At 36.9% G+C, this 25,745-nt stretch overlaps 1 protein-coding gene across 5 annotated transcripts in view; it reads right to left on the bottom strand.

Annotated features, from left to right (window-relative positions):
* CD36 (CD36 molecule (CD36 blood group)) overlaps window positions 1-25,745 on the bottom strand; it is a 79,668-nt gene that overhangs the window by 32,434 nt on the left and 21,489 nt on the right. Inside the window, exons 1-2 of one of the 5 annotated variants that reach the window (XM_082692717.1) lie at window positions 21,366-21,429; window positions 20,614-20,748 (exon numbers count right to left, since the gene is read on the bottom strand). The exons of 1 other annotated variant lie outside the window; for it this stretch is intronic. The gene's annotated coding sequence lies outside the window, so the exon portion shown is untranslated. Of the gene's footprint in view, window positions 1-4,329; window positions 4,927-10,503; window positions 10,597-20,613; window positions 20,749-21,365; window positions 21,430-25,745 lie in introns of those variants that run through there. 3 more of the 5 variants (XM_082692714.1, XM_082692713.1, XM_082692716.1) reach the window with 3 other exon arrangements.

The following is a 25,745-nucleotide window of genomic DNA, read 5'->3' on the forward strand; positions in this document are numbered from 1 at the left end:
TCTATTGAATAGTTTTTCCACCCATGTTTATCTTCATGGGAAAAAAAAAGTGTAGTTCCTTCCTATTCTTCTCTCACATTTAGCTAGGGCACGTAAAATGTGTGTCTTGCACATTTGATTTTCTTCAAAACATAGTTCCTTACATATTCAAATAGTGATTTATTTCACTTGCTAATTTTGGATTACATTTATTGTTATTTCTCCCTCATAAGAATAGACAAGACATTGATATCTGCAATAATTTACTTCTTGCTTGAGATACTTAAATCTGGAAAGCAAAGAACAATCACAGGTACAGGACAGAAAACTAATGGCTGAATGTTTTCTAAAGAAGAGAAAAGAAAAAGGCATATTTAAAAATATCAGTTATCACATACCTTTCTTGAATCTATGGGGAGACCAGCTGATTCTTATCAATTTACAGATTGTAAATCCTATTCTTTTTGTAGAATTTGTAATGTATCTTATTCCCTTGGGTTATCTTTGAAAGAAGGAAGAAAAATACAATTTTTCTTTCTTCTTTTTTTTCCCTTGTCAAATCAAAAAAGTGTTTCCAGAATGAATTTAGGAGCATTGTGCATTTCCACTATGTTGGAAACCTGGTGGTAGAAACTGAGAGATTGAGCTCTAAGAAGCCTCTGCAATAAATAGATCAGAAAATCAGAGAAAATTCCCAGAAATTCTTTCCATGTGTGGATAAAGCTGTGTTCCTCCTCCCAGGGAAACTGTGAAACTCCTCCCAGAGAAGGCATAGCCTAGAGGTAAAATTTCCTGGGATGTGAACTGCAAAACTTGAAAAAGCTCAGATTACAAGAGTATTTGTACCATAAATGAATGTTAGGCCCTTCATGACATTTTCTTACTCATGAGTGAGTAGCTCAGAATTCCTATTCTATCCATAAACCTTCCTTGCACGTTTCCTTAGAACAGAAAACCAGATCATACTCTTCTGTTTTCAACCACACACACATACACTGTTCTTTTGGTACACAGGCCTTCCTCACCTAATAAATATGGTGCCCACAAAACCCATTTTTGGTGTTATTGATTCAACAGGTTGCATATGGATGATGAAAGTTAGTTTTCAAAATTAGATTCCTTTTCACACTCTAACCCTACACCATACCTAGGTGTGTTTACATGCCATGATTTCCTAGACATAAATATGATGCAGGTTAAAACCCAAGCTAGTTGCAATGGGTGTAAACCAATAATTTAAATCTGCTTGCATTTCATCATGTGGAAACAAGTCATTAGATCCGTACCTTATAATCTTCTATTCAGAGACAGAATTCTTTACATGCAATTCCAGTGTATAAACATAGCTAAAAGAAAAGCTATTCTGGTTAAAGGGGGCAAGAAGTGTGGCCCTTTCTCCTTCCTGTCCTACTTCGCTTGGGCTCTGAGTCATCCTCACAGAACCCCAGGGCTCTGCAGAAAAAGACTTCAATAACTAGATGAGAAGTTATCCAGTATCTTTTCTTACTGAAGTTACCATAGTCCTTTTTACATGTGCATTTCTATCCTATTAGAATATGTGGGGGTAGGGACACCTAAGTGGCTGACTCTTGGTTTCAGCTCAGGTCATGATCTCAGGGTCCTTGGTATCAAGCCCAGGGCTTCACACTCAGCAGGGAGTTTCCTTGGGATTCTCTCTGTCCCTGCCTCCTCTAAAATAAATAAATTAATTTTTTTAAAAAGTGGAGGTAAAAATATACAACAAAAAAAATTATAAACATCTATAATATGAAACAAAAATACAGATCACTAAATTATACTTTCAAATACTGTAATTTAAAACTTATTTCGGTGGTAGTCTTAAAACAGTAAGTACACTGGACTTCATTACTAAGTCTATCTAGAAACAAGGCTACTTTTTGGAGTACTTGGAGAAATTACTATAGGTTTGAAATGATTTTCTTAAGATCATATCAGTTTAAATAGGACTGTCTAGAGCTTTTCTTAATCTTTGAACCTTGGACAGGAATTCTATTTTTTCCCACCTTAAATTATACTATAAACAGTAAGATATCATTTGCTTAGCAATGGTTCAGATTCTGGACTTCGAAGTCAAGTGATTTAAGTTTAATTTGGGTCTTTATAGGATAGTTTCTCTGTGGCTAAATTTTCTCTAAAATGGCTGTATCACTAATCAAATAAGGTTTTAAATTTCAAAAGTAAATTAGATTATGTATAAAATTTCCTATCATAAAAAATGTTATTTTGGGGTGCCTGGGTTTCAGTTAGGGTCGTGATCCCCACGTCCTGGGATAGAGCCCCTCATCGGGTTCTCTGCTCAGCAGGAAGCCTACTTCCCTTCCTCTCTGCCTGTCAAATAAATAAATAAAATCTTTAAAAAAATGTTATTTTGACATGTTATCATGAAATATTATTTTGAACAACCATACAATTAAACAGTAAAATGTTATTTCATACTGGCCAATTTTTTAATCTTAAAATTGTATATAGTGTATTCAAGTAGGAACAATTATTTGCAAAACACTTAGATGACAATAAACTCTCATTAAATTTGTATATATATATATATATATATACACAAATTTAATCAGGTTTTTTATACATATATATATATATTTATATATAAACTTAAAGTTTACCACTCAAATGGGAGGTAGATGCTAATTTAGGAGATGCTGCTTAAAGCTTTTAGCCATAACTTGGACCAGTGAATGAAAACACCTTGCGATTAAATCAAAAGATGGTTACAGAATTTCCTCCTTCAGAAACAGAAAACCCAGAAGATTCAAGTGTGCTTGAGTAAACAGGGCCAAACATTTTCGTAAAAAATAAGGGAGGCAACTATAAATTCCAAACTTTCCAGTACATCCTGTGCAAGTACTCTCCAATTGTAAGGTCGGTGTACCTCCCGGACTAAGCTGTTATCTGATGATGGTGGAATGGATTCATTGTTCTGCTATAATAATGATTCTGGTAAATAAAGATTTTCTGCATATTTTTCTCTCATAAAATCCAGTGGACCACTGGACCCTATATAACAAAACCCTTTTAAAATTTCATTTTGGTCTTTTTCTGAACCAATATTGGAAGTAATGCTTCTTTTAGGTTCAAAAGACATTACTAACTCAAAACCACATAGGAGAGGACTGAAAAATGCACACAAACATTTTAAAAATGTCTTTCACTATGTTTCTTAATAATTCCAGAAACTGTGTGAAATTTACTCCAGAGAATTTATGCCATTTCCAGTATGAATTTTAACTTGCTGTAATTAAATTGAAACTTTTAATTTTCCTAGGATGATTTATCCTTAATTTAAATTTAGGGGATCCTGGGCAGCTCAGTGTAAGTGTCTGCCTTTAGCTCAGATCACGATCCCAGAGTCCTGGGATCGAGCCCCTTACAGGGCTCTCTGCTTGGTGGGAAGTCTGCTTCTCCCTCTTCCATTCCCCTGCTTATGTTCCCTCTCTCGCTCTCTGTCAAATAAATAAATAAAATCTTTAAAAAAAAATCTTTAAAAAATAAATAAATTTGGTGTCATCATTCAAGGAAATAATTTGTATTTGTAATAATGCAAATTTATTTATTTATTTTATTATTTATGATACTAATATTTATTTGTAATAAGTTTTCTACAGAGCCCAAAATATTAATTTTGATTTCTTTTTATTCTCCTACCTACCAAGTTTTACATAATTTATACTAATTAATTAAATCTAGAATCATTATTTGGAATATAATTTACCTTTCCAAGTAGCAATTATAGTTTCTTTGTTCATTAAGGAAAAAAATGTTTAACAAGAACATATCCAAAATACACATTGCATTTAACCATAGTGATAAAGTTCACCAGCAATTAATAGTATTCAGATAGAAAATTAAACACACTAATGACTCTGTCAAGTAATAAGTAGTTAATTGCAAACTAGAAATGTTGTGGACATAAGAATAGCAAGTCATTTATAATAATTAATGCATTATATTAATCTTACCATGAATTTTTATTCCTAAATTAAAAATCAGGTATAAATAGCTTAAGTGTACAGTGAAAGTTTCACTGTAATCAAACTGGATCATAGATCATTTTAAATGTTAATAAATGTTTACAGATGTAAAATTTTGAACATCAAAAAAGAAAATGCCACTGACCATTGAACAAGGTTTTAATATTTTTTAAACATAAAATGTAGAAAGACTTGTAACTTGGAAAACAACACAAATCTAATTTTTAAAAAAAGCCTAATGACTTTGAAAAAACAGCTACAGCTTCATGTTGTTATTGTGCTACTTCTTAAGAGTGTTATTATACTACAGTCATCTTTTTTGTTAGAAACAAATCATATGACTTACCTTTAAATAGGCTAAGCAAGATTTTTCAATCAAAGGCTCAAACATTTGAACAGACAGTTCTTGGTAGGACCAAATGGTACTCTGCAGAAAAACTCTACACTAAAATCCTCATTACATAAAGCCTGTGAGTTTAAATATGCTTTAAAAAAAAAGTACGATATCAAATCCCAGTGAGTGGTTTGTTGCCAGAGGAATTAGGAAAAAAAAAAAAAAAAAAGGGAAAAGAAACCCACCCACATCACACTACTAGTACGGCTCTTACGGGTCTATTTTTATGGTCTGGTGAGGACCCATTACCTATATCTGAGATACTCAGCAGACTTTTTTTTTTTTTTTTTTTTTGGCCATTTTCCCATCCAAGTAAGTCAGAGGCCAGAGAAACAAAAGGCACTGACCTGCTGATCTGCCTCTAATATATTCTATTTTCCAGCGTAATCATTATTCCAGATGATGAACTGGGTCCGGGGGGTGGAAAGTGTAAATTAAGAAGAACTGGTAATCTTACTTCCTTGTCATGATTTAGCTTGCAAAACTCCACAAAACTGAAAGAAAATGCACTTCTCTAGACAGCATTGATCTAAAGTGCATGAAGACTAAGGATTTTGAAAACAGTTGGAGACACTGTCAATCAACAAGGATGATCAACGGACTTTAAAAAAGGGAACAGCATATTGTTCTAACTGGAAATTCTTAACTAATGTTTATCATTTTCTGTTAGTTTTCCAACAACTGTCATGAGCTCAGCAAAATATCCATATGAAGACAAAAATGAAATTCCCCTTAGGTTTCTTCAGCCAAAAGACAACTATTCAACAACTTAAATAGAATTACATTTAAGATGACCTTTTAATGTAGAAAGGTATATACTTAAGGTACCTTAAAGGAAAGGCAAGATTTTAAAATCTAATGAAGACAGAAGGTCTTGCGGGGGAGAGAGCCATCAATACTAAGAATACAATGAAATTGCCAAAATCATGTAAGGAAGGTCAACATCTTTACAAAGTTAAACTGCCATCTATCAGACAGGCCGCTGCATAAATGCCTCCCAGTCAACCTTGAAATAAAGCGAGCTGATAATAACAGGCAGGATATATTTAGTTCATTAGATCATATTTAAAGTAGTCCTTCTCACTGGATTGCCTGTGTTCTCCCTTCTGAGTATGGGGGACTCTCTTCGTTTGTAAGCACTAAAGTGCAACTGGACAGGAATCTCAACTGCCCTTTTTCCCTCAAGCTTTCTTTTTCCCAGGTATTTTCACAGATGCTTATATTTAAAAATGAATGCTTAGATATTAGTACTTATTAGGTATTAGGTATTATTAGGCTTTTTCTTTCTAAATCTTGAGACCACTCCATTAAGATAAAGTAGAAATGAACTTGTACAATCCCCTTGTGATTTATGCTTTTCATTTCAACAAAAGAGCTTAGAGATTTCAGGTAACTTTAATAAGAGGAGTCCTTGAAAGGACTGTGACCTTTGCTGTATTAGTAAAATGGTAATAAAGGGCTATTTCAATAACTATTTTAAGAGTATCTATCTTACTGTTTTTGAACTGCTTTGATATATTTTCTTCTCAACTTGAATTCTCACACACTGCCCCCGCCCCCAACATGATGATTCAAAAATAGCTCATAGACACAGGAGTTCCTATTATAAAGAGCAAATTTTAAACATATTGCAAGGATAGTTACATGACGATGAAACCATGAACGCCATCACAGAAAGATACTTCAGAAAAAAATACAAGCAAAATAGATGTTTTGACACTGAACTTACTTGGAACACTCATCAGTAGGCTAATGCTATCCAAACCCTCTGACTATCTCTGGAGAGAGAAATGTCACACACTCCCAAGCAGTCCAAGAATCAAATTTACATTCCCAGAGGGCAGCTGTGTTCAATCCCATAGACAGCAGTTCCTGAGTAGCTTTCTGAGTCTTGTGTGCTAAGACCCAGAAAGAGCAGAGCTAGGTAAAATCTGTAACCATACATTTAGATTTAGCAGAAAAACACTGCACCCATTTCTGAGTAAACAATGTTGAGGTTTTCATTTTGAGAAAAGAATATGTACCCACAGTATTTTGAAGGGATGTATTTTATATGAGAGTACACCTTGCCATATGTACATCCACTAGAGCACTAGACAGATCTAGTAAAATGAAAGATGAAACTTGCAACAGAATAAAGTCCGTTTAGGCACAGCTCTCTAGGAACCCTTTTTGGTGACCACATAGGGTTTGAAATCACACAGACAAGTGAATCCTGAGGTTACTGGGCACTGGTTGAATCGAGTGGAGGTTAGTAGTTAAAGAACCTCTTACTCTTATTTTTTAATTAAAAAATGGACAAAACTAAGTAAGAGAATGGTAAGAACCAAGTGAGGGACTTCTTTGCAACACATGACAGGGGCCTGATCGCTAGCACTCAAATTCAAACCCCTTCCACTGGGCCCCTGTCCCTTTTCTCCCTTCTGTTCTATTATCTGATGATTATACAGCACTATTCTACATGGATTTGGCTTATTTTTTTGTCCTGTTTTTGCAATTGCTAGAATACTGGCTCCAAGAAGAGGGAGACATTTGTCCAGTTAGTTCACTGCTCAATCCCCAGAGTGAAGACCAGACTCAAAGCTGGTAACCAGTTAAATAAATGGATATACACAGTAATTTTCATAACCATAATATTTTAAAAGGAGTCAGAATGGGGGCCCCTGGGTGGCTCAGTAGGCTGTTTCTGACTATTGATTTGGGCTCAGGTCATGATCTCAGGATCATGACATCGAGCCCCACATCAGGCTTCATACTGGGCTTGGAGCCTGCTTCAAATTCTCTCTCCCCTCTCCTTCCCTCCCTCCCCCTTAAAAAGAAATAGCAAGGATGGTCAGAAATCAGAAGTTACTAGACTGTCTGTTCATACCACAAATATTCAATGGTTTGAGATGCAGAGCATCTGCTTTGACAGTCAACGGACCAGAGTTTGAATTTGGAGTTCATCACTTCCTAAAGTATGTGCCTTATTGCTAACTACTTTGCCTCTCTTGGTTACAGTAGAAATACTCCCTTTTCAGAGCTGTTGTAAAGATGAAGTTGATAATACTAAGGATTTAGAACAGAGCCTAACGTAGAGTGTTTAATCAACTATGGTGATCATTGGCTATTAATCAAATGTTTATGTTGGGGAATTTATTAAAGTAATATGGACAAATAAGAAATATTGAAAATTATAAAAATGTATAAAATGAGAAGTTTTGATCCCCAATTTAGTTATGTTCTCCTCAACTGCCTTAGCTTTATGAATTTTAAATTTACATACATATGTATATGGAATACTACACATACCAAATCATACTTTCTGCAACTGACTCTTCTCAAACTATATGCCTTGGAGATATCCTATTTTGGATAGAGTTATTGTTCTCTTTTTCCATTATTGAAAAATATCCCATAGTGAAGGATGTATTGTCTTTGAAATAACTGATCTCTTTTTTCATGGATATTTTCTTTTATTGGCAGTTCTATGATATTACCAAAAAAAGCTAAAATTCATATACAGTTAAAAAATTTTTTTAAATTTATTTATTTGACAGACAGAGATCACAAGTAGGCAGGCAGGCAGAGAGAGAGAGAGAAAGAGAGAGAGAGAGAGAGAGGAGGAAGCAGGCTCCCTGCTGAGCAGAGAGCCCGATGCGGGGTTCGATCCCAGGACCCTGGGATCCTGACCTGACCCGAAGGCAGAGGCTTTAACCCACTGAGCCACCCAGGCGCCCCCAGTTTTAAAATTTTTTGAGTGCATAAAAAATGAATTCTGGAACACGGAAAAGAAAATAAAATGAAAAAAAATTTTTTTTTAGTACAGCTGACACACAATGTTAGTTTCAGGTGTACAACATGGTGATTCAACAGCTCTGTGTTGTGCCATGCTTCCAGGTGTCGCTCTCACCTGTCACCTACAACATTATTAGAATATCATTGTATGCATATATAGTTTTGTTTCCATGTTCTAGGACACCAGTAAACAGCAGTGAGTGAAATTTCTAGGTCAAAAGTATGTACTTTTTTTTGCAGGAGTGGGGAGTAGAGTTTTACCAGATTTCTGTTTATACATCTACACCACAACGTGTGAGACTACCTGTCTACAAACACACTCATACTGGTTTATACTGAATTTTGAGTTTTTAACAAGTACTTTTTTATTGGTAAATATTCAAACGAATGAAGTTGAACCTATTTTCTTAGGTATATTAGCCATTTCTATTCTAAAATATTTGTGAGGGGTGCCTGGGTGGCTTAGTCAGTTTGAGTGTCTGATTCTTGGTGTCTGCTCAGGTCCTGATGTCTCAGGGTTGTGAGACCTAGCCCTGCGTGGGTTCCATGCTCAGGAGCAAGTCTGCTTGGGATTCTCTCTCTCCCTCTCTCTCCGTCCCTCCTATGCTCGTGCACACACGCTGTCTCTAAAACCAATAAATCTCTAAAGTATTTGTGATTCTATTCTGGTCCATCTTTCTTCTATGAATTTGTTTGTCTTTTCCTTGTTAATTACTAAGGAACTAGCCAGTCTTTTGACATTTGACAGTTTTTAAAAAATTTTGATAATATTTAACTTCATTTTTTGTCTAATTTTATACTACTAAAGTTTCAAGTTTTTATGCCATTAACTTTTACAGTAATTTCCTTTAACATATTGTGTCATACTTTGAAAGACTCTCTTCATTTCAAAAATATTAAAAGTAATCATTCTTTTAGTATTTGTAGGGTTTAAATAAAATCATTTGTAACAATATTTTTGGATAAGCTGATTCATGGAATTTAACGCTTATGAAGTAAAAGAGGAAGAAGAAAGGGAATTGAGTAACAAATATTGCAACATATTTGAGAAGCAGATGATGTACACAGTGTGAGGACTCTAAAAGAGGGGTCACATGGCCTGGGTTCTGATCATTGCTTATTAACAACAACAAGATTTGTGGACTCTGTAACACACAGTCATTGTAATTCTGATTTCCATTCATCACAAAGGGGATAATCATACAGAATTCACCTACACCCTCAGGCAGAAAGATCAAATCAGGTATTAGGTTTAAACCTAATATAAATCTGTATGCAGCTTCTACTAGGAGATGGAATTTTTTAGGTGTTTGGCTTTTTTGCTTGTTTGTTTTGTTTTTTTACAGGCCAGGAAATGAAAAATCATCTTAGTATGATAGAAGAATCTTAGTATAATATACAATGCAATTTTAGTTGCATGGGTATGCAAAGACCTACTAATTATGATGATGACATAAGGGAGCTCAGACACACTGGAGGCTTGTTGAACTAAGTCTTTCACCTGTGTTACTTCAAGGACCTGCAATACCACCTCCCTGTGCCTTTAGATAACTGAGGTCACAAAGCTGGTGTGCGTCAAAGCCCGGATTAAAACCCAGATAGACTGAATGAAGAGCCTATACTCTTTTCTGAAAGAAAACAAGAATGAAAAGTTCTTAATCAATACCTAAATTTGCATATACCCTGACACATTTGTAACATTGAACAACAATTTTTAAAAAACTGATGTTACCTTTAGAAGAAAATGATTTCTAACCACAACAGAGAATGAACAGTAAATGTGTAGTCTGTAAGTGGTTACTAAGTGAATTATTTTGAAATTAAATAAAATCCTCCTAAAGGCCTGTAAATGATTTCAGAACATTAGCTACCAATGTCAAACCATAAGTAAAATTTATCACTTTAATCTTTGGGGATAACTAATCATAACATATACACATATGTATACATATTTATGCATATGTATATACACACATAGACATATATATAATAGATATAATACATCTATTATTTTCAATTGCTACCTTGCTTATTTGTGAAAGCATCAAACCAATGGCATGTTTTACCTGCTTTCTATGGTGAGAAAGGACTTCACATGCAGGAATAAAAATAAATGAATATAGATGCACATAATTAAGACATAACAGTATAATGTCATGCCAGTCAAAGCTTTAGAAACTAAAACAGAGGCTTGTAAGATGGCCTTAGAAGAGAATTTCGAGGACACCATTAAAGGTAAAACACAGAATGGCAGGGTAATTAAAGTTCAGATTTAAACCATGTAATCTAATGACTGGAAACACAGGATTAAAGCGAAGACACTACATTAAAATGAGAAAGTAAACTTACCCATATATTTAATAGAAGCCATGGTAGGAGCTGTGTGGAAAAGAGATTGAAGAGAGAATACCTCTGTATATGTGGCCAGTGCTCTGTGGGCAGGGCCAAATCAATATGTAAATTTCACAGGCCATCTAATAATGTTGACAGACCTAGTCTTTACTTCAACAGTTTGCTAAGCTGACTCAGCTCGGGAAGGGGGAAGAAAATAAGGCAATATTTAAATGATACTAAGAAACATAAGGAAAACGTATGATCAGCATAGTTGTCAGAGTAATTTGTGCTCATGCACTAAATGGAAAATTATTAGGGGTAAAAACAAAAATATTCAAGTGAAAGGGTAACTAGGTCTGAAAACACGGCATGGTGAAATAGTAGGAAAGAAAGCACAATAATCAATAAGGAAAACAAGCCGTTAACAAATGCCAAATTAGAAAAGATTGAGTAAAAAAATATATATAACCTATTATTTTGAAATTTCACAGGATAAATATTTTAAAAAATGACTGAACTAAAGAGGAAGCACATTTGATTCCTAAGAAATGGGGCGCCTGGGTGGCTCAGTGGGTTAAGCCGCTGCCTTCGGCTCAGGTCATGATCTCAGGGTCCTGGGATCGAGTCCCGCATTGGGCTCTCTGCTTAGCGGGGAGCCTGCTTCCCCTTCTCTCTCTCTGCCTGCTTCTCTGCCTACTTGTGATCTCTCTGTCAAATAAATAAATAAAATCTTAAAAAAAAATAAATGTAATCTGACTATACAGATAGCCCCTGAAGTGGGGTCTTAAAAATGAAATAAAATAAAGAAGGCTTAGTAAAATCCAGTTGTTTGTGTTAGCTCATGGCTTGATCAAAATGAGGTACTTTCAAATGCTAAAGATATCAGGGAAACCATCAGGGAAAATTGAAGAGTGTGGCAAAGGCATAACAAAAAAATTTACACAAAGAAATCAGCTGAATAATGAGAATCAAAGTGATTTTGTTCCGTTTCGTAGACATACTAACCACCTTAATTGTATGGACATCCATGCCACTGGACAATCTGTTACCTTAAGTTCAAAGATACACAACTCTTGGACATCAGATTCCTGTAAGAGTTAAATGCACATGCATGTGCACACCATGCACACACGCATGCACACTTTTCCAGGGACATAGAAGCATACCTAATTAGGTCTCTTTAAAGATGAAAAGAAGTTTCTAAGATGCAGGTTATACAACAACGATTTATTTTTAAAAATCACCACACAGGAAAAAATACACTCCTGTAGCCTTTCTTTTTCTGTTTGTCTGAAGTGGAAGAGTTTTACACTACAAAGAATCACTTGGCACAAAGCCTACATTTGAGTGACACAGCCGCCTCTCCTAGAAGGTTTAAGGGAACATAAAACAGTCTATCAGTCCTAGAGTGAAATCAAATTATCAGCGTCATTCAGGCTGGTTCTTAGTGGGCTTAAAGGAAGGGTTTGCTCTTGGGCAAGCCTGAGTTTCCTGCCTTCAAAGAGACCCACAAGTTTAGGTTAGAGTGCTACGTTTCCAATGAGCTCCTTGGGAGAACTTGAAATATATTCTTAAGATTTCCAAGAATCCACTGGATTCAAGGTGGGAACATCTTACACTAGAGGTAGTTTTCAGTTTGATTAAAGCCTCGTACAGTAGTAAGAAAACAACAACAAAAACACTGAAAATATACACATGCACACACAGACTGTTTATATAAATATATATGATAAAGTTTCCAGAAGCAAATATTTACCTGGAAATGTTATGAATCATTTAGCTCACGTCTTTTAAATATTTCAACAGGCATATTCCAGATACCATAAACATAAGAACCTAGATGGAATAAAAAGTGATACACTACCACTCTGTGACACAGACAGATAGGTGAATTCAGGATAATTCTAAAATATCAAAACCCTGAAACTGGCCTCCATGTGTCTCTGTGATCGCAAGATTATCTGCTCATGGCTCATTAGAGGTAGAGTAAAACCTTCCCCTCTGTAATCTCTACACTTTGATTCTGAATCATAAAGAAGTTTGACTTGCCTATGAAACTGAATTTTGGCTGTGACCTTTCAGTAGCAGCAGCATTAAAGCCTGCACTGTGGGGCACCTGGGTGGCTCAGTCCCTTAAGCATCTGCCTTCTGCTAGGCTCATGATCCCAGGGGCCTGGGATAGAGCCCGCATTGGGCTCCTTCTCCCTCTCCTCCCACTCCTGCTCTCTCTCGCTATCTGTCTGTCTCTCTCTCTCAAATAAAATCTTAAAAAAAAAAAAAAAAAAGAGAAAAGAAAAAAAAAGCTTACGTTGCACTTTGGGGCATTGAGAGTAAAACTGATCAAGGAAGTCACCTGGAGGTAACTGTACTGGGGAGGTTCAGGTGGATTTAGGCAACATCTGCCCCGTCTCTCTGCACAAGTCTCTGTCCTCGTCCTAGCTCTGCAACAAGCAACCCAGGACCCAAAACATGTTTCTCATGACCATCCCTTTCAGATTCCTGATGGTCATTCTTCTCTTTTGTTCTGAGGGTGTGATTCAAGTAAACAGCAGCGGCTTGTAGAGTATGAATTGCTACAGAATGTCAGCCTCGCCTGACTCTCTCAGTCCTGCTGGTTTTGTTCTGCTTCATGACCTCCTCTCTCCTCAGGGACTGCTGGGACCCAACTGTTTTCCTGGCCGTGGGGGCCTGAGGTCTGTCTGTTGTGGTATGCAGGCAGGCAAACTGTCCCCCTCCACCATGCCTCCAGCTCATGGGTCAGGAGACAATTGTGAACTGGAGTGCTTCTGTTCTCTGAGGGCGTTTCACTGGACTCTGTGAGGCTCTTCTGTTAACAGCACAGTGCTTTCCTGTTCCGAGTGAATGCTGAGAATATGATTGTTTTCCCAAGCCACAGATACAAGGCTCGGAGCAGCATCCTCCATGTATTCCAAGGGCGAAAAACCATTTCCTGGATATGATCCAAGAATGAGGCTAAGCCTGTTTTTCCTCTCATTTCCTACAACTCCTCAGGGAAAACTGGGTCATCATGGTAGGCTGGAGGAAAGGCAGCTACCTCAGGTAATACTGGGAGCTGAAGGGAGTCCATGAAAGCACGGAAACCATACCATTTCATGAACTAACTCATTTCAAAAATAGAAACCATGAAAATATTTCCTACGTTATAAAGAGGCATGTCCCCAAATATTGTTTTTATAATAAGTCTCAGCATAGATTTCTACCTTTCATAAGCTTCTCTTTTAATTTTTCCTTCTTTTCCTTGGTCACCCTACATGTATTTGTCCTGGTTGGTTTCTATGCACCTATTGGGTATTTCGTTTTTATTTTTCTAGTATTTTGTCAAAAGGGTCCATGATTTTGGTTATATAAATTTGGAGTTGCAACCAAAATTACTTCGCGCAGTTGCATTTACAGAAGCATGGCTATCCTTAAATCAGTGGAAATCATGAATTCATTTGACCCTTCGCTCTTTTTACAAACAGGTGCACATTATCCACTTAACAGATATTTCTGTTTTGAAAGGCATCCAGCCTCCAAATGGGAATTCAATATACCAAATGTTATCAGAAAATACTTTTGCCTAAACTTTGCCTTATTTTGTCACTTGTTCTTTTAACCTCCTATTTACCGCCCTGTGAAGTATAAAATATTTAAATTATTCAAACCATGAAACTAAAAAAAATGAAGATTAAATTATACTTATACTATTTACTAGTAGACTTTCTCTGGCTCATGTCAGCTAGGTTAGAGGAAAAATACTGTCTGATTTTCTTTTTTTAAGTCTTTTGGTGCAAATTTATCACTTGGGAAACTTTCTTTCTAGAATAGTCTACCATTGTTTAGGTCACTCTTTCAATCTTCCTCTGATCCTAGGGGAATAAAATTAAAACTGAGAATAATTTTTTTTTTAAGTCCAGTACACAAGTGTTAAGACATGTTTTGGGAAACTGGCTTTGATTTTTAAAGATGAAACATAATGAATAAATCTGACTAAATTCAGCCATTTTAACTGACTAAATCATGATCTGTAAGGGATATTTCATTATGCTTGAGAACTTCCCAGAGGAAAGACAGACAGTAACATTTCTTCAGGAGCTTCACACCCTCAGATCCTTAGTTCCTCCCGTGTAGGAAGGAGCAGCTTGTGACATGGAAGCCATGAGTAGCTGACTCAGCTTTTAGAGATGCCCTTAAATATTAAGTTCAGAAGGAAAAGTTAAAAACTGCTCCCTGTTTTTATTTATAAAGGTTTTGATTCTAGAGACTCTCCTCTAAAAATACAAATGTTCCATTTAATACTTTCCTTTAATTAAATGGAGAGTGTTACCAGAACATACATTTTCCCTCAGGACTCAAAAAGACATTGGTCAACATTGCACAACATGGGTGGGAATCACTCTTTCTACTATTATTTCTCCCCCATCCCCATCCTCAACGTAGAAGAATAAGGAAACACATATGCATGCTGCTGGAGAACATCTCAAAATCTCAAGGAAAGTCAGTCCAAGTCAAAGACAACACCCCAAGAAAGGGAAGTACAGAAAAAGTTAAGGAGAAAGAACTAGCAAGTTTGATCCAACTATGCATAAAGAGTACTAACTGGAGTTTTCAGTTATGTGGACAGCCAAAAATCCCTGGGTTGATTCAGCTAGCTTGAGTTAAAAGCACCCAAACTTTGGGTTACAAGACCCAGTCTATGTAAAATGTGGACCTCAGGTCACATATATTTCAAGCAACTAAAATATCTAACCAAAGTTCTGGTTCATTAAGTGTGGTCAAGAAATAGGACTTAACCAGGAGGCCTTTAAAAAAAAAAAAAGTAAGAAATATGGTTTTCTACACTACATGCTACAGAGATATTAATATTAAGCACATATAAAATACCATGTGACTATATTTTCTTCTATGTATCTCCAGAACTCCTTAGTGTTATACTCACAAAAGGTGTTATAAAAAGCTCAATTCATCATTTGTTTGTTTATTCATGACTTGCAAGGGAGTCCGTCACCATAGAGCTCCCTATAATGTACTTACTGGGAACTATGTCAGTAGTGTTTATCATTATATCCCAGATTTTAAAACAGTGGCTGCCCCATAATAGGTGTTCAAATACGCATTGAATAGATACTGAAAAGCCTATAGGAGAGGTACCGCAGCATAGATAAAAAAGAGACATGGGTATGTTGAATACTTTGGTAGAAGAGGGGTTACCAGGTTATCTGACATCAAGTTTAAAAGGACTGCTTATCTTTTTCACAGCAAAGGAAACAGTCAACACAACCAAAAGACAACTGACAGAATAGGAGAAGATATTCGCAAATGACATATCAGATAAAGGGCTAGTATACAAAATCTATAAAAGCTTATCAAACTCAACACTCAAAGAACAAATAATCCAACCAAGAAACGGGCAGAAGACATGAACAGACATTTCTACAGAGAAGATATACAAAGGCCAACAGACACATGAAAAAGTGTTCAATATCACTTGGCATCAGGGAAATAAGAATCAAAACCACAGTGAGATACCACCTCACACCAGTCAGAACGGCTCAAATAAACCAGTGAGGAAACAACAGATGTTGGCGAGGATGCGGAGAAAGGGGAACCCTCCCATACTGTTGGTGGGAATGCAAGCTGGTGCAGCCACTCTGGAAAACGGTATGGAAGTTCCTCCAGAAGTTGAAAATAGAGCTCCCTATGACCCAGCAATTGCACTATGGGGTATTTACCCTAAAGGTACAAATGTAGTAATCCGAAGGGGTACGTGCACCCCAATGTTTATAGCAGCAATGACCAAAATAGCCAAACTATGGAAAAGAACCTAGATGTCCATCAACAGATGAATGGATAAAGGTGTGGTATATATGTACAACAGAATACTATGCAGCCATTAAAAACCCCTGAAATCTTGCCATTTGCAATGACATGGATGAAACTAGAGGGTATGATGCTAAGCCAAAGCCAAATAAATCAATCAGAGAAAGACAATTATCATATATATCTCTGATTAGACTCTGAGAGGAAGGGTGGGGTGGTTGTAGGGGTTAAAGAGGGAAAAAATGAAACAGGATGGGACTGGGGAGGGAGACAAACTATAAGAGACTCTTAATCTCAGGAAACAAACATTGTTGCTGGAGGGTGGGGGGTTAGGGATAGGGTGGCTGGGTGATGGACACTGGGGAGGGTATGTGCTATGGTGAATGCTGTGAATTGTTGATTCAAGACTATTGATTCACAGACCTGTACCCCGGAAGCAAATAATACGTTACATGTTAATTAAAAAAAAAAAAAAAAGACTTCTTGTTTTCCAGGTGTGTGTGTGTATATGTATGTATGTGTGTGTGTGTGTATATATATATATATATATTTTTTTTTTTTTTCCCAGTAAGACACCAGGCATGAAATCAAACAAAGTACAGTTGGGATCTGCTTTCAGCAAAAACCTGCACATATTGAACCAACAGTCTGATTCTTCCACATGAGACGATGTCCTTATGAAGGGCTTTACTTCTATCAGTTCACAGATATTTACTGAGAACTGCAATGCAAGGATGAAGGACATGGTCCTATATAATAAGATCTTTGCAAGTGTTTTAAATGAATCTAATATACCAATTATGTTTATCGGTCCACAGCAAGAAGAGACATTTATTTATTAAAATGAAGATCTCTACAGTCGCCTGAGAGTTTCACTTGTTTGGGTATCCAACTCTTGATTGGGCTCAGGTCATGATCTCGGGGTCAAGGGACTGAGCCCTGTGATGAGCTCTGCACTTAGTGGGAAGTCTGCTTCTCTCCCCCTTTTCTCCACCTATGTTCCTCACCCACCTGTGTGTGCACATACGCACTCTCTAAAATAAATCTTTAAAAAAAAATGAAGATTTCCAAATATTGTTTTAAAGATTTATTTATTTATTTATTTATTTGACAGGCAGAGATCACAAGTAGGCAGAGAGGCAGGCAGAGGGAGAGGAAGGGAAGCAGGCTCCCTGCTGAGCAGAGAGCCTGACAGGGGGCTGGATCCCAGGACCCTGGGATCATGACCTGAGCCAAAGGCAGAGGCTTTAACCCACTGAGCCACGCAGGTGTCCCTGATTTCCAAATTTGTTAAAAAACATGGTTCAATATTTGATGTAGACCATAATAAGTGTTTTTTTAAAAAAATATTTTATTTATTTATTTGACAGAGAGGCAAGCAGAGAGAAAAAGGGGGAAGCAGGCTCCCCGCTGAGCAGAGAGCCTGATGCGGAGCTCCATCCCAGGTCCCTGGGATCATGACCTGAGCCAAAGGCAGAGGCTTAACGCAGTGAGCCACCCAGGTGCCCCAGGGTGTTATATTATTTTGCCTATTAGAATTTTTTCCAAGTTTTCCAAATATTATACTCTACCATCTAACTTTTTATATGCCAATCTATCTTTTTACAAACTAATTTAGGTAATCCTTTGCTAATAGTTTGACTCCTCTGGGTTGTCTAGAAGACTTGTTCTGGACTGCTCACTTATTTTGTTACGAAACAGTGGGCCTTTATCTGACTTCAAAATGCACCTTTGGCAAGAGGGTTAGTATGGTGCAGTCATTGGAGCCTTAAACAGGCACCCCTGGGAAGTGGCTTTTCTGTTCTGAGAGCAGTTGGTTCAAGAAAAATGACTTAAGTTCCGTCTTTGTACTTCTTTCCATCCATGAGATGAGGCATATTATCATTAAGTTGGGCATCAGCCAGCTGAAAAAGACATGCTGGAGGATCCAACACACTGATCAGTTTCAGAATTCTGTCGAAATGAACAAAGTACAAAGAACAAATTGGAAATATCACCAAATGTATCCTTCCTTGTCCCATGAAAACCTGAGCCACACTGATTTTTTTTGTTTGCTCTCAGGAGAACCTTTAATGCAATGAACTCTTAAATATCAAAACAAAATGCATAAATGCCAAAACCCAGGAGAGAAGGACGGCAGGTAGAACCTGGTAGCATTCTTTCCTCAGGAGAGGCTGCAGGCTCCAGCTCTGCTAGGGACTGGAATAAACACAGGGAAGGTGGGATCAACAGGGAGAGGAGAGGGATACGGCACCCACCTATGGAGAGGTGCAGAGATTACAGTCAAATAGAGCATGAATATACAAAAAGGATGAAAACATGTCATTAAAATCTGAAACCATGTCTAAAAGCAGAAAAGACAAAGTAGTTGCAAAGGTACTACGAGGAGCAAACATTCAAAGTGAGGATGAGAGTAGGTCTCTAAGGTCTTTTCCATTATTGCAAAAATGTGCTTTCCAAATAAATTATCTAATACATTTGTGTGTCAGATGACATGGCATATCACTTAAAGCACAAGATTTAAAAAGAAAAAATTGTGTAAAACACATTTACTGTATGCAAATAAAGAGTTAATATAAAATGAAAATGTTTAACATAACATACATAGATATATTTACAGATCATTTGCATGGAGCGATTAATCTAAGTCAAATTTACAGAACCTTTTTATTATCACATAGATTAAATACTTTACTAGTCCTGCATTCTCATGCTTTCAATTTAATGAAAATCATTTGTATAAAAGCAAGGTAGGCAATGGACTAATAACTAACACTAATAACTAATATGCTAGAAATAACAAAAATTACACTGTAAATGGAAGCTTAATTTTCATGTAGTTTCTACCCATTATAAACTATAGGTCGCTATTTTGAAATCTGGTAGTCTGTGATTTTATTTTTAGTTTGACTGTATAAATAATAGAAAGTACTGTTACAACAGAGGACCTGATCTGAATAGTCTTACCAGCGAAGTACGGAGATGTGGCACCACGCCAGCTATGTTGGCTCTGCATTCACTGATAAACTGGGTTACCATAGCAAGCCTATAGTCACTCAGTCTCTAAGCAACCTAAGACTCCGCAGACTTCAGATACTTAGGAATTCACTGATCTTTCATCATCCTTAAGGGAGAAATACAAAAACCCTTGGTATCAAATTTAGTGCGGGATTCCCTGATGACCCAGTAGACCTCCTATAAATGACACCCATTTAACTTATTAAAGAATAGTATTTGATTATATATATATATACATGTGTGTGTGTATATATATATGTGTATATATATAGAATACATATACGTATGTATGTATATGGGATTGATGATCAGAGTGTTAAGTGGGTGATATCAGGTACAGACAAATATTCATTCAACAAATATTTGTTTGCCCAACCCGTACTTGGTACTGATCATTTTCTGTACCTGGTATCATCCACTTAACACTCTGATCATATATGTGTGTATAAATATATATATATATATATATTCATATTCAAACTGTCTAAAGACAAAGTCATCTGCATAATGCTGGCATTTACAAAATCCTGACCCTTTAGTAGAAAAACTATATCTGTTTAGTTGCATTACCTCACAGCACATCATTTCAATTTTTTGTTTGTTTGTTTTCTAATGGCTTACATTTAGGTAACATATGTAAAGGCCTGTAATCTGGTACCAAAATGTTTAGTTACAGCATGTCCAGAATGCTTCAGTAATATTAACCACGCAGATGTCAAACAGAATTGTATAGGTCTGAGGTACAAGCAAGGTCACAAATGATTCTTTGAATGAGGTTCTATTAGCATTTCCTGTCCCTAGCTCTGTCAAACACTCTCTCTCCTTGGTCCCCTGGTCTTCACACAATACCCACAGATGTGAACTGAAAGCTGTCTTATAATTCACAAGGTTTACTTTCCAACTATTTAAGATCATTTAAGTTAAGGGATACAGATATCATTTGTTCCCACAGAACACTGTATCACAATGCAGGTCAAAATAAAATGCCATGACTAGAAATGGTTGTATGCGACCAGTAAAATGGCTATGTCTGAAATCTGCAAAACTGTTACCAAATTCTAGTATCTGATCTTTGATGCCTCCTATCATCATTCCATGTGGCTGGTTCTTACCATCAGAAACAGTGTAGGAATGATGTGCAACCCGAAAACTGCTTTTCATGGAATGGCTAATTTTTTAATGTTAATTCCTGTATCTTCTTAGCCTTTGAATCAAAGATTTGGTAATCACAATACGATGACCAAGTTCTCTCACCTGAGTATAAAAAAAACAAAGTTGCAAAGTTACCTCTCAAACTAGTCACAGGAGCCAGCTGTCCACTCGAGTCACACCAGGAAATGTCCGCAGGACAAACTCCACCTGTGACCTCTAGGGATTACTGCTGACTCTAAGTGTGGAAGAGAGCTGCTGCTTCCTCCGAGACTGGGAAGAGAACACTCTGCCTTACAATCTTAATACCGGTGAGTTCAAAACTTGCATAATGATATTGTAACTGCTTCTTCACGTAAGAAATGACCCTCTACAACAGTCTTCCTGAATATAGGTATTCTTAAAGAGTAAAAGACAACAGAGCATGAATTTGCCCTTTAGTAGGTTATTGCTCTATTAAGATATTCCTCCGTTGCTCTGTGTGTATAAGCACTTGTACATTGGCGCGTCTGAAGACTTTCAAATACCTTTGAATAACCTCTTATCACTTAGTAATGTACTTCTCACTGACAAGATCACAGCCAAGTTACTCCACCTGACCAACTCTTTCCATTTTCTTTTACTTTCTATAACTTCTTATCTAAAAGCTTTGGTTAGGCTGCCTGTAGGTGCAGGTCTCACTCACTCACTGAGAGAAGAGAAAAAATACAAGTAGAGCTTACAGTGGACAAGAAGAAAGCAACGATCAGATCAACATAGAGATCTGAGTGTTGCAGGCACTGGTCTTGAGTCCTACGTTGTTAAGCTAGAAAACTTCACAGTGATTACATAAGCGTAGTTACCAGTTCGAAGTCCGGTGAAAAAACCCAGGGCCGCCAATATTAACTCACTTGCAAGATGCTGGTTGGAAGACAACGGAATTAACACTGATAACTGTGGTTGAGTCTGGCCCAAGTTCAGGGTCAAGTCCCTGCTGTACATCAGTCAGCCCCACCTCCAAGTATCCAAGAATGGCTGTGGAATTTTGAGTGACACTCCACTTAGGCAGTGGGATTCCTAAGCCACAGTAAACCCTGCCGCCAGTGTTTACCAACCTCCCCAGCAAGAGAGTGAGCTGCTCCTCACTCTGGTTCTTTCCCTTAAAAAAAGAAAGAGAGAGAGAGAGAGAGAGAGAGAAACAATTACTCTGTGACGTTTAAAAGAACACAGAAGCAGGTCCCTCTCCAGGGATCTCCCTACTTACTTTCTCAAGGCAACTCCCTAGACTCTTTTCATCCTGTGTCTTTGTTACAGGACTCTGCAGTCCTCCTAGGAACCATACAACAACATGCATGCTTGTCTTTAGGATAAGAAACAAAGCATTGATGACTATTCTAGTTTGTGAAAGCTGGAGAGAAGAGGTTTCTGGTGCAGGGCCTCACAAAATGAGCAAATTCAGGTCTACAAGAATCATGACATTCTTTGGCCATAGAAGAGAACCAGGATAGCAGTATTTGGTGGGCATATTATTATACACGCAACTCATTAGAATAAAAAATTGAAACAAAGACACTCCAACACCAAATCAAACCAATATGGTATATGCTAAACTGGACAAAATGAAAGCTGATTTTCCCCACATCATTTAGGCAATAGTTCCCTGGGGACGACTGTTGATGACATGAGTCCTTATCCATACACGTGCTCCATAAAGATTTATCATGTGGCCACGAGGTGCCCAGAAGTCTGTCCCAAAAAGGAAGAAAGCAGGACTCCTATTGTGAGGTTTTCTGTAAAGTACTTCAAATACTTCTATAGGTACTTCAAATACTTCTATAGGAAAACAGCCCACGAGCACTAAGCATTTTTAAGCTACCTTCTCAAAACGGGCTGCTATCCTGGCTACGAATGCTCATTGTCAAGCTATTTAGCATGTAACCAAAGTCTATAATTTTGTTATCTTTATCTCCTAAAATCAGAAAATGTCCCTAAAAAATGTCCACTGAAAATCGTAAGGTTTTCAGTGATGAAGTGAAAGATTTATGAGTTGGCTAGACATATGGCTAACTCCCTCCTCTTACATTGTAGGCTCTTTATACCCACCAAGCCTGGTTGCGTAAGGCTCAGCTGAGAAATGACCCATTGTCTAGCTTTTGATTTGGGGGTATTCCTGGTTATCTGCCTGGGACTGGGTGGTTAGCTGAATTCCATTGTGAGCATGTTACGCATATGCCTCCGACTCATCCATGTAAGACGTACTGGGCCTACGGAGAGCGAAGGGTTCCCGGAGCATGAGCACCAGGTTGAGTTCCTGCTTGTTACTCATCTGTTTCAGTCAGAAGTCCATCTGAGAGAGCTTTCCCTTTGTCTATTGTGGGCAGGAGATCTGAGCTCTCCCTGCTGTTAGTTTTTGAAGGCTACCACTATTTACTAAAATAACCTGGTAATAGTGGATGCTCAAATTGGCTTGGATCCTTGAGCAACACCTACCTGCAAGGAGCTCTCATTCTAAGGATATAGCTCACACACAAAGGGAAATTCTACATAAATCTTTTAGGGTAGAAGACCACAGAGTTTCCTGGGTTCCCAGAACATCCACATGTATTCAGATATAAATAGCTGTGACTCTTCGTTCAAAGACCTTTCGCCCACTTCTGCGTATGACACATTTCTTCTCTCTATTCATGACCTTTACACTGCAGAAATTGAAGGAACCTTAAGAATCATCTGGTCCCGATCATTTAACAAAAGAGGTTACAAAGACCCAGAGAGCCGGAAATGCTTGTTCTACATCGTCCTAACCAAATACAAAACCAGAAAAAACCCAAAACAAAACGAAATAGAACAAAACAAAAACCTCAACCAGAATACTGCTTTTTCTCCTTACGTGTCTATTTTCTCCAATTTTTACCTCTTTTTCACATATCTTCTTCCAGGTTCTACCTTGATAATTTGCTAAGGCAATGCTTTACTTTTGTGTGCATTCTGTTATACTTTGTTCTTCTTCAGCAATGTTAATTTAATATTCAGTTTCTGGATAATTAGAATAATTTACCCTCTTTTTGATTCCCATATGCTAGCCCCTGTTACTAAAGTTTTGTAAAACTATTCTGGTTCTTGCTTTTTTGACCTCTCAAATTTGATTTTAATCTTTAAACATTTTAAAAGTTACTTAAATTACTGAATACGAAAAGAAAACATTTCTATTTGATTAATATATTCTACTTCTTCCCTTTCACATGGGACAATGTGAAAATTCTAGGAAAGGGCAAGGGAGAAGACAAATATTTGTTAACACTATACCATGGGCCAGGCATCATGCTAAATGCTTCCATATGTCATTATTCAAGTCCACAAGAAACTCAATAATTAGGTGTTATTAGCTACATTTTTACAGAGAAGATAACTAACTCAGGGAAAACTAGGAAAATTAGACAAATGCTAAGATTTTCAGTATTAGTATGAAATGTATGACCTTGAGTTTATGCATCTAATGACAAGTAGTATCAAAGATTGGTAGAAAAATGCAAGTATATATGGTTACATATAACCATTTCTTGCCAAGATCTAAATCTTTACCTTTTGTCAAAATAAAGCTCTCAGCATATGCATTTTGCTAAGCTACTTTGAGGTTTTAGAATTATTTTCATTACTTTTATGTAGAGATTATAGTTAAATAAAATAATAAATTTGTGGTCTTAAAAATCTATTCCTCTTGGCACTGGGTTTTTCTGGATGCAGACGTTATGAAAATAAATAAAATAAAACCTTAGGTTCATGGAGTGAGACACGCATACAGAAAAATTACTATACTAGGACAACAGGTGGTCTGATGGAAAGTTTATGGTGCAGTGGGTGACTTGCAGAGGGGGGAGGTTTCAGAAAAAGAGATGCCAGGGTTCATAGAGGAACTATTTCCAGTTCCTTCCACAGGCACATGATTCACACACCAATTACCATGTATTGGCCAACTCAGAGAAGGGTGAAAGACAGACGATATTTCTCCATCTTCAGAAAGATATAGCAATTTCTACCAGAAAGCTAGTGACTTCAAGGAAGAAAATGTAAAAAAATGCTATGGCAGTATCAAAATGAACAAGATTAGAGGAAATTAATTTCCAACCGAGTGTCTGCTAAGTTCAGGCACTGTTAGGTTAAAATGTGGTTTCATCTTAAAACTCAAAAGCAATTTGTATTAAGTTGCTGTGAGTTATAACTTTGCATAAGTCAGTCCAGGAAAGAACTAAAAATTCTACTTCGAAGCACAAAAGTTTACTCAGTGCTGAGAAAAAAAAAAAAAAGAAAAGAAAAACAACAAAACAGAAAATACTGGATGCATTTTCTGAACATCATTGGTTGTTTGGTACTTTCACAGATAATGAAAGGTCATTTAAATTTAGAAAATGAGTACAAATATGTTGACTGCTATAAAAACATAACGATTTTTTTCTTTTCTTTTTTTTTTTTTAAAGATTTTATTTATTTATTTGACAGATAGAGATCACAAGTAGGCAGAGAGGCAGGCAGAGAGAGAGAGAGAGAGAGAGAGAGAGAGGAGGAAGCAGGCTCCCCGCTGAGCAGAGAGAGGCCTGGGACCCTGAGATCATAACCTGAGCCGAAGGCAGAGGCTTTAACCCACTGAGCCACCCAGGCGTCCCAAAACATACCAATTTAATTTGAAAATAATGAAGATGAAAAGTAAAGGTGTACCTATAACTTTCAAAGCACTTTAATGATTTTTAAATCTAAAACTAGTCAGGCTAAACATATCAAAATGTACATGCTTATGACTGTTATAAATTTCCTTTTGTATTAAGTAAGTTTTAAGAAGATCTTCATATATTTATATATCTCTTGTTATGGCTAAAACTTATCATCTTACTGTGAATGTTAGGCGTTAAAGAAAGCAAACATTCTAATGCCTCAGGAAACAAGAAACCTGAGGTTGTACAAATACTAATTCACAAAAGATAGAAACTTAAGCAATGTATTCTTATTTAAAGAAATTAAATGTAGGGGTGAGGGGTAAAATTTGTTTCCATTTGGAAGCACAGAGGAAAAATTCTTAAAGAAAAATTTATTAGTTCCCCTATTTTTCACTGTAAAACATTCTTAAAATATGGAGAGCCTACACTGCAGCCTTAGGTCAAAAAGTTGGCTTTCTAAAAGTGCTGACTGTCCCCTAATCACCTCTATTTCCCTCACTTTAAAAGTCTTTTCCCAACTCCAGATCACTCATTTTAAAATCTAAACTCCTACAGGTGCCACCCAAATAAAATGCTCTCTGGTCA

The sequence above is a fragment of the Mustela nivalis genome (assembly GCF_964662115.1).
Source record: "Mustela nivalis genome assembly, chromosome: 12".
Classification (NCBI taxonomy): domain Eukaryota; kingdom Metazoa; phylum Chordata; class Mammalia; order Carnivora; family Mustelidae; genus Mustela; species Mustela nivalis.